The following is a 9300-nucleotide window of genomic DNA, read 5'->3' on the forward strand; positions in this document are numbered from 1 at the left end:
TCTTACCTTACTAGTCCTATTGCTACTTATCAACCGATTTAATCTCTGATCATGTTCATAACCATTTAATAGCTGAACCCTTTGGTATCATATTTTTGGACTTATTCAATACGATTCTTGTGAAATTCCTTTACAAAACACCACTCTAGTAAGGGGGTGGGGTTGTAAAATCCCTAACTCGTTTCTCATACTCATATACATATATCACTAGTTTATTATCAAAATAACATTTTCATAAACATATAATTCACTTCAGGCAAACTTTTATTCACGTTCATATGGCAAGAACTTTTCAGTTATCTTATTTAAACAAGTATATTTAGGTACGCATTCTATGGATTTTGGACAGCTTACTAATATCATTCAGTCAATCCAATAAATCAGGCATATAACCTTTTATAAAGGCCAATCAAACATGGACAAATACATCACAGTTTAAACTTTCATCTCATATGTTATCGTATACATATCATGAATTTTTTATTCATACTATTCAAATTTTAAGCTCATCATAACTATACTTTACCCGAATGCCTTAGATTCTCATCAAACATGGTCGGTATAGCTCGGTTGGAGGGCACCATTGTCTAAACAAAATGGCTCTCATACACGTCTGGAGACATCACACTATCACAGATCGATGGCATGTATAGCTGAACTCTCATACATATGCTAGGTTAGTCTGAGAACCGACTAAACCATAGCTCTGATACCACTAAATGTAACATCCCCCACCCATATCCAACACTAGGATAGGGCTTGAGGCATTACCAGACTTAAACATTCATAAACATACAAAACCGGGTCACTAAATTTCACCCAAAATTAAAAATTTTAGAACATATGCTATCGTCCCTTAAACAGGCCATCGAGGCCTATAACTTACATTAAGACGGTTCGGGACAAAACCGAAGACATTCGGTAAACTTTGGACAACTTAATAAATTTCTAGCTTTGAAGTGCCACACGCCCGTGTAGGTAGGTCGTGTGGACTCACACGCCCGTGTAGGTAGGTCGTGTGGACTCACACGCCCGTATGGCTTGGGGCACGCCCATGCCTTTAGCCCGTGGGCAACACTGACTTTTAAACATGACCATAGCACACGCCCATGTTGCCTGTCCGTGTTCAATACTGACTTTGGGACACGGCTATGGCACACGCCCATGTGACCTACCCGTGTCCTGTACTAACTTAAAATTTTAAGTGCAGGGGACATACGACCATAGCACACATGATCGCGTGATTCGTAACAAGTAATAAATATTTATAATGAAAATCAAACCTAGACTAACTATTATCACAACGAAAAGGCAAGCGCACCTATCGAACAATAGTATAGTAATGGCAAGACCGGGATATCGTACCCAAGGGAACCAAAAGTACTAGTAATGACTGTCTTTTTATTATCTAGCCTAAGAATAATGGGGTTTTATTTTAATTAACTAATTATCTAAACTAAGAACGTACAGAGAAAAGAGTTGGGGAATTGCTTTTGGGAAAATCGATTGACTTGAGACAATACCTAAGGAAAAATCCACCTAGACTTTACTTGTTATTCTGGCTCCGAATCGGACGATTTATTCATTCAACTTGGTTTGTAGGGATCCCTAAGTTATGTTATTATCCCTATTCAAGACTAATAACGTCTAATCCCTAGATTGAATAACCGAGACTTTTCTCTAATTACCACTCTAGGGTTGCATTAACTCGATCTATGGATCCCCTTATTAGGTTTCACCCTAATCCGGCAAAATCTTGTCACCCTATTTTTAGGCGCGCAATCAACTCCGCTTAATTATGACAAAAATACTCTTAGATAGGGTCTATTCCTCCTCTGAATAAGAGCATGTGTTGAATTAGTATCCTGGGATATCAAAACAAGAATTAAGAACACGTAATTAAGAACAAGTCAAATATTTACCATATTCTTCAAAAAATAATAACAAGATTCATCTTAGGTTTCATTCCCCTTAGGTATTTAGGGGATTTAGTTCATAACTAAATAAGAAAACATCTCCGAAGAATAAAGAATACAAAACATAAAGAAAACCTAAAACTCCTGAAGGGAAATTGAGGAGAGATCTTTAGTCTTGATGATGAATTCAACTTCTGAGATGGATCAATCGGCTTTTTTTGGGTAATTCCTTACCCCCCTTCTCCGTCTCCCCTTTTCTTTCTCCTCTAGGGTGTATTTATAGGCTTTGGAATGCCTAGAAACCCTCAAAAGTTCCCTTTTCCAAATTGGACTTAACTTGGGCTCAGTAAGGACACACCCGTGTGTGATTTACTTCAGACCGTGTTTGAGCCTGTTAGAATGGTACGGGCGTGTGCTATGCCCATGTGAGTCGTGCTCTAATTTTTCCAGATTGACACGGCCGTGTGGTCTACCCGTGTGAGGAGGTCCAGGCCGTGTTGATTTCGTACTTTGGCCCATTTTCTCCATTTTTGGCCCGTTTCTCCTTCCTTTCACTCTCCTATGCTCTCTTAAGTGTAAAACATGAAATTAAAGCATTGGGAACATCGAATTCACCAATTCAAATAGAAAATAATCCATAAAATGTGTTAAATATGGGGAAAATATGTATAAATTACGGTTTATCAAATACCCCCACACTTAAACATTTGCTTGTCCTCAAGCAAACTCCTCAACTAATAATCAAAATAAATTCTCCTCAACTTATAATTCTTATGGATAATATCTCAAAATAATCTATAGGTAATCATACATTGAGAATTCAACTAAAAGAACATAAAAGTTTCAAACATTCCAAGTTGAGTATTTAATCATGCAAACATAGGTGTCTCTCCGCATCTAAGTAATTACCTCTGATTCAGAATATCATAGAGTTTCACATCCTCACTAAAGATTCACTCAAATCACTCAAGGTGTTTAAGGACAATAAATGAAGCGCTCAATAGTCAATAATGAAAAGTCATTACCATAGGCTTGCATTAAAATCAAATCTCCACCACTATAATTTAAGATGATACATCAATCAAAAGGTCTTTAGAGGGTTGTAGTGCAGCTTGGTTAGGGGGTGTGGTCACAAGCTGAATGAAAGGGTTAGAATCGAGATTGAATTGAAAAATTTTCCTAACTAGAAAAAGGGTTAATCTTCACTTGCGTATAACAGAGCTTCTCTCAGAATATGAGAGTACAGATATGTATACATAGTTCTTTTTTTTTTTAAGAACAAGTTAAAATAATATAGACTAAATATTAAGAACAAAACATAGCTAGGCAATCTATTCAACTCAAATCTCGACAAAAAATAGGGATTACTTTAAGGGGTTTCAACAATAATGGGTTAAAGGTTAATATTTAAGGGTAATACAAGAAATGGCTTATTAGGCTCAAGGGGGTTTACTAGGGGTTAATCGTGGAGGTAGGCTTTTCATGGCATGAGTGGGTTAATCCTAAGTGCCTTAATCATTTTAACATATCAAATCAAATGGTGTGGTCTCGACATGCATAATCAAGCAAGTTCTAGAGTAACAGTTCAATATTGACGCATTCAAAGCAATAATGAAAGTGAGCATGAAAGAATTAAGAGATGCTCAAAAGGCTCAAAAATCTCACAAAAAATTATGGCTTTTTAATGTTTAGACTCGTGAATTCCAATTCAAAGTAATACCTAGACTCGGGGAAACAACCTATAATTTTAAATTCTTAAAAATCGACTTATCATGCTTGATTCTCTAATGTCTTAAAGTTTAATTAGTCAATGCATAAATCCCTATGTTTTAATTCAAGATATATCAATCAAATCATAAACCAATCAAAATTTATCCTAAATATGATATGAGAGCTTTTCAAGAGAACAAGGCAATCATTAATAAATACCCCCCCACACTTAAGATGTACATTGCCCTCAATGTACAAAGATAGATACTAGAGTATAAAAATAAGGTAGGAGGAGGAGTGAAACTTCTTGTATTAAGAACGGATGATATCCTTGGATTGGCGAGATCGAATATTGGAGATAACTTTGGATGGAAAGCTTGACTCTGAAGGTAAGCCATTTTTTTTAAAAAGGAAAACAAATGAATCTTAAAAACGAATGAGTCTTAAAAACTTAAGAAAAAAAAAGATAATTATTCTAATTTTTCAAGTGGCACGGCCGGGGCACACGCCCGTGTGCACCGTGGCTCGGCCGTGTTTGTCGCGAATTCAGATGTCGCGACACGGTCTTATCGCACGCTCGTGTGTCTAGGCCGTGTCACTACATGATAGTATCGCACGGCCGTGTCTGGCGTGATTCGCTTCTTCCACTGTCGTGTAGGTTTTTGCATGCCCGTGTTATTTCGAAAGTGTTATCCACGGGTGCTAGATACAGGCATGTCTCACGCCCATGTTTATTCGGTAGATTCGACCACGGCCATGTCGCACGGCCGTAGCATTTTATCGCAGCCCGTGTTTGGAGAAATCTTTTACCCTATTTTCGTACGGCCGTATCGCACGACCGTGTTTCCCCCCGTGTTGGTCATACGGCCTTAAGCATGCCCGTGTTCTTGGCCGTGTCTCTGTGGGACCACCTGTATTCAAGATCTCTATTAGTATGTTAGGAGTTAAATACCAAAATTTAAAGAAATAAAAATTGTTAGTGCTCGGGTTGCCTCCCGAAAAGCATTTATTTATAGTCTAAGCTCGACTTACCTCTCCGTTGTATGGTCATAGTGGTTCGAGGAGTTTATACTCCTCATTCCTACTATCAGTCTCATTAAAATAAGGTTTTAAACAGGTGTTGTTTACCTTAAAAGTGCCGAACCTAAGATGACTCACCTCCACCGTACCGAATGGAAGAATACTGAGTACCGTAAGAGGGATTTCTTCATTCGGTGTGGTAGTGACAATGTGGGGGTCTGCGACATCTACTAAGACTTTATCACCATCCTTAGGTTGATTTTGAGAGGTATCGGGCTGGTTTTGGTGTAATTTCGGTTTATCGTGTGTTCTCGATTTATGTGCTCGCCATTCGTCTAGCTCCTCTATATGTAGCCTTCGTTCTTCATGAATGTGTCCTTTATCATTTCTGGAACGTGGCTCGTGAACTTCTTTAAAGCTCAATTTTTGCAAAATCATATTTTCAGTTTTAGTAGATTGGTGTGGACTATTACCTTCAATGTTCGATGTGATGCCAGAATTACGAGCTTGAAGGGTGATCGTTTCGTCTCCCACACGAAATGTAAGCTCACCTGTTCCAACATCAATAATTGTTTTAGCAGTTGCTAAAAAGGGCCCTCCTAAAATCAAAAGGGTGTTATTATCCTCCTCTATGTCTAAAACAACTAAATCAACGGGAAATATGAACTTATCTACTTTCACTAGTACATCTTCAATAATACCCCTAGGAAATCTTATAGTTTTATCTGCCAATTAAATGCTCATCCTAGTTTGTTTAGGTTTCCCAAGACCTAGTTGCTTAAAAATTTTGTAAGGCATGACGTTAATACTAGCCCCTAAATCAGCTAATGCATGACTTATATCTAAACTACTGATTAAGCAAGGAATTGTAGAACTCCCTAGATCTCTCAATTTGTAGGGTAGTTAATTCTGTAGAATAGCTGAGTAAACTGCGTTTAGTTCCACATACAACGCCTCGTCCAACTTTCGTTTGTTTGCTAAAAGCTCCCTTAGAAATTTCATTGCATTCGGCATCTGCGACAGAGCTTCAATAAATGGTAAGTTAGTATATAATTTTTTAAAAAGTTTAAGGAATTTACCAAATTGTTCGTCTGAGCGGTCTTTCCTTGTCAGGTTAGGGTATGAAACACAAGGTTTGTATTCTTCATTCACTGTTTTGTTATGACTTACCTCACTTTTATCTTTACTCACCACAGTGTCTTGCCTCGGTTCTGGCTCAGGCTCAACGACTCCTTCGTCATCTTGAATATTAATTGTGTTGAGTTGTTCCCTTGGGTTAGGTTCGGTATTACTTGGTAAGCTACCTTGTGGTCGTTCGGAGATTAGTTTGGATAGCTGGCCTATCTGAGTTTCGAGTCCTTAGATCGATGCTTGTTGATTTTTAAGTGCTGTCTCGATATTTTGGAAATGGGTTTTTGACATTGATATGAATTTTGAGAGCATCTCCTCAAAGTTCTATTTCTTCTCTTGTTGATAAAGTGGCTGTTGAAAACCCTGAGGATTTTGTGGCTTTTGATTCCCTTGACCACCCCAAGAGAAATTTGGGTGGTTCTTCCAACCTGCATTATAAGTATTACTATATGGGTTATTTTGAGATCTAAAGTTGTTGTTACCCATATAGTTGACTTGTTCCTCTTCGGTTGTGGGATTGAAGGATTGATATTCTGTATGCACACCTTCTCCACTTGAGTCACACCTCATTACTGGATGTACCTGCGTAGAACAAAGTAAATCATCAATCTTTTTATTGAGAAGTTCTACCTGATTTGACAGTATAGTAACTGAGTCGACGTTATAAACGCCAGCTGTTTTTGTTGGCTTAGTCCTCATGACTTGCCACTGATAGTTATTCAGTGGCATTTCTTCAATGAATTCATAAGCCTCTTCAGGTGTTTTGTTGTTGATGGTTCCGCCAGTAGCTGTGTCAACCATTTGCCGAGTCAATGGATTCAAACCATTGTGGAATGTTTGTACTTGAAGCCAAAGCAGTAACCAATGGTGAGGGCACCTTCGCAATAGATCCTTTTATCTCTCCCATGCATCGTAAAGTGTTTCTAAGTCCATCTGCACAAAACAAGAAATGCGATTACGTAACTTAGCCTTTTTAGTCAGCGGAAAATATTTTAGTAGAAATTTTTCGGTCATTTGTTCCCAAGTAGTGATGGACCCTCGTGGTAACCGAAGATGAATGGCATCATCAGAAACGCCATTGATTTTAAATGTATCGCAAAATTCCAGAAAGTTTGCTAAGTGAGCATTGGGATCTTCATCCTGCAAACCATCAAACTGAACAACTGCTGTATCATTTGAATTGTGTTAGGTTTCAGTTCAAAAGTATTTACAGCTACAGCCGGTCTAACTATGCTTGATTCAGTTCCTGTTAGAGAAGGTTTAGCATAATCATACATAGTACGTAGAGCAGGATTTTGATTAGCCGTAATTGCGGAGGTAGTCGATTGCCTTGGTTTTCACCATCTCTTCGATTGGGGGTTGAGTATCGCCTTCTTGCTCGTTTTACGGTATCTTAAGTCGCGCCTTTATTTCTCTTTGGTTCCTACGAATCGTGCGATCGATTTCTTCGTCAAAAGTAATGGTTCCGACGGGTTTCTTCTAGTCATTAACTATAAAAACCTGCCAAGAGAAAGAAAAAGTAAATTAATTAGTAATAAAAATAATAAAATTAAATTTCAAGAAAAATCAATGGCTAAAGTAATAAAAATTGAGTGTTCTTAATATTTTAGTTCCCCTGCAACGGCGCCAAAAACTTGATCGTGTGATTCGTAACAAGTAATAAATATTTATAATGAAGATCAAACCTAGACTAACTATTATCACGACGAAAAGGTAAGCGCACCTATCGAACAATAGTATAGTAATGGCAAGACCGGGATATCGTACCCAAGGGAACCAAAAGTACTAGTAATGACTGTCTTTTTATTATCTAGCCTATGAATAATGGGGTTTTGTTTTAATTAACTAATTATTTAAACTAAAAACGCACAGAGAAAAGAGTTGGGGAATTGCTTTTGGGAAAATCGATTGACTTGAGACAATACCTAAGGAAAAATCCACCTAGACTTTACTTGTTATTCTGGCTCCGAATCGGACGATTTATTCATTCAACTTATTTCGTAGAGATCCCTAAATTATGTTATTATCCCTATTCAAGACTATAACGTCTAATCCTTAGATTGAATAACCGAGACTTTTCTCTAATTACCACTCTAGGATTGCATTAACTCGATCTATGGATCCCCTTATTAGGTTTCACCCTAATCCGAAAAAATCTTGTCACCCGATTTCTAGGCGCGCAATCAACTCCGATTAATTATGACAAAAATACTCTTAGATAAGGTCTATTCCTCCTATGAATAAGAGCATATCTTGAATTAGTATCCTGGGATATCAAAAATGGAATTAAGAACACATAATTAAGAACAAGTCAAATATTTATCATACGATTCAGAAAATAATAACAAGATTCGTCTTAGGTTTCATTCCCCTTAGGTATTTAGGGGATTTAGTTCATAACAAAATAAGAAAACATCTCCGAAGAATAAAGAATACAAAACATAAAGAAAACCCAAACCTCCTGAAGGGAAATTGAGGAGAGATCTTCCGTCTTGATGATGAATTCGGCTTCTGAGATGGATCAATCGGCTTCCTTGGGGTAATTCCTTACCCCCCTTCTCTGTCTCCCCTTTTCTTCCTCTTCTAGGGTGTATTTATAGGCATTGGAATGCCTAGAAGCCCTCAAAAGTGCCCTTTTCCGAATTGGACTTAACTTGGGCTCGGCAGGGACACGCCCGTGTTCGAGCCTGTTAGAATGGCACGGGCGTGTGCTATGCCTATGTGAGTCGTGCTTCAATTCTGCCAGATTGACACGGCCGTGTAGTCTGCCCGTGTGAAAAGGACTAGGCCATGTTGATTTCGTACTTTGGCCCATTTTCTCCTTTTTTGGCCCGTTTCTCGTTCATTTCGCTCTCCTATGCTCTCCTAAGTGTAAAACATGAAATTAAAGCATTAAGAGCATCGAATTCACCAATTCTAATAGAAAATCATCCATAAAATGCGTTTAACATGGGGGAAAAATATGTATAAATTACGGTTTATCAACACACCCATGGGAGGGAACCGTGTGCCACACACGGCCTATACACACGCCCGTGTGTCCAACCATGTGGACTTTAATAGGCTATTTTCCAAGCCGTAAGTCACCCCTTTCTACTCCTTATACCATTATACTATGTTTACAAACTTATAAATTAAACATCCATGTTCAGGTATTATCAACTTATTACCATATCACACATTTATTCCATAGCTATCACCACCTCAAATGGTCCTAAGGCATTCACCATGTATATATGTTATATACTTCTTATACATAGTGAACAAGGATAATCACATACCCACATCACAAGACATTTACATATATCATGGATGAATTGGCTTACAAGACAAAATCATTATAAGCCATATCTCATGGCTACATACAACAAATCATTATAATCCAATACATTTGGCCAATCACAACAACATCGATCATAGAAAAACTAAGTCCCTATACATGCCACTCACTTGAACACGTTTAACATATACATGTCAATACTCTAAGGGTAAGGGCTAGAAAGTGTGATGCTACCTCCGACGA

The 9300-nt window shown here is 37.9% G+C and overlaps 1 non-coding gene across 1 annotated transcript; it reads left to right on the top strand.

Moving 5' to 3' along the window:
- The first annotated feature begins 6636 nt into the window (after window positions 1–6636).
- Window positions 6637–6743, top strand: LOC128279628 (small nucleolar RNA R71). The gene has a single exon (XR_008269827.1). It is a non-coding gene; the product is annotated as a small nucleolar RNA R71 (small nucleolar RNA).
- Window positions 6744–9300: the final 2557 nt, after the last annotated feature.

Source organism: Gossypium arboreum, chromosome 8 (assembly GCF_025698485.1).
Source record: "Gossypium arboreum isolate Shixiya-1 chromosome 8, ASM2569848v2, whole genome shotgun sequence".
Taxonomy (NCBI): domain Eukaryota; kingdom Viridiplantae; phylum Streptophyta; class Magnoliopsida; order Malvales; family Malvaceae; genus Gossypium; species Gossypium arboreum.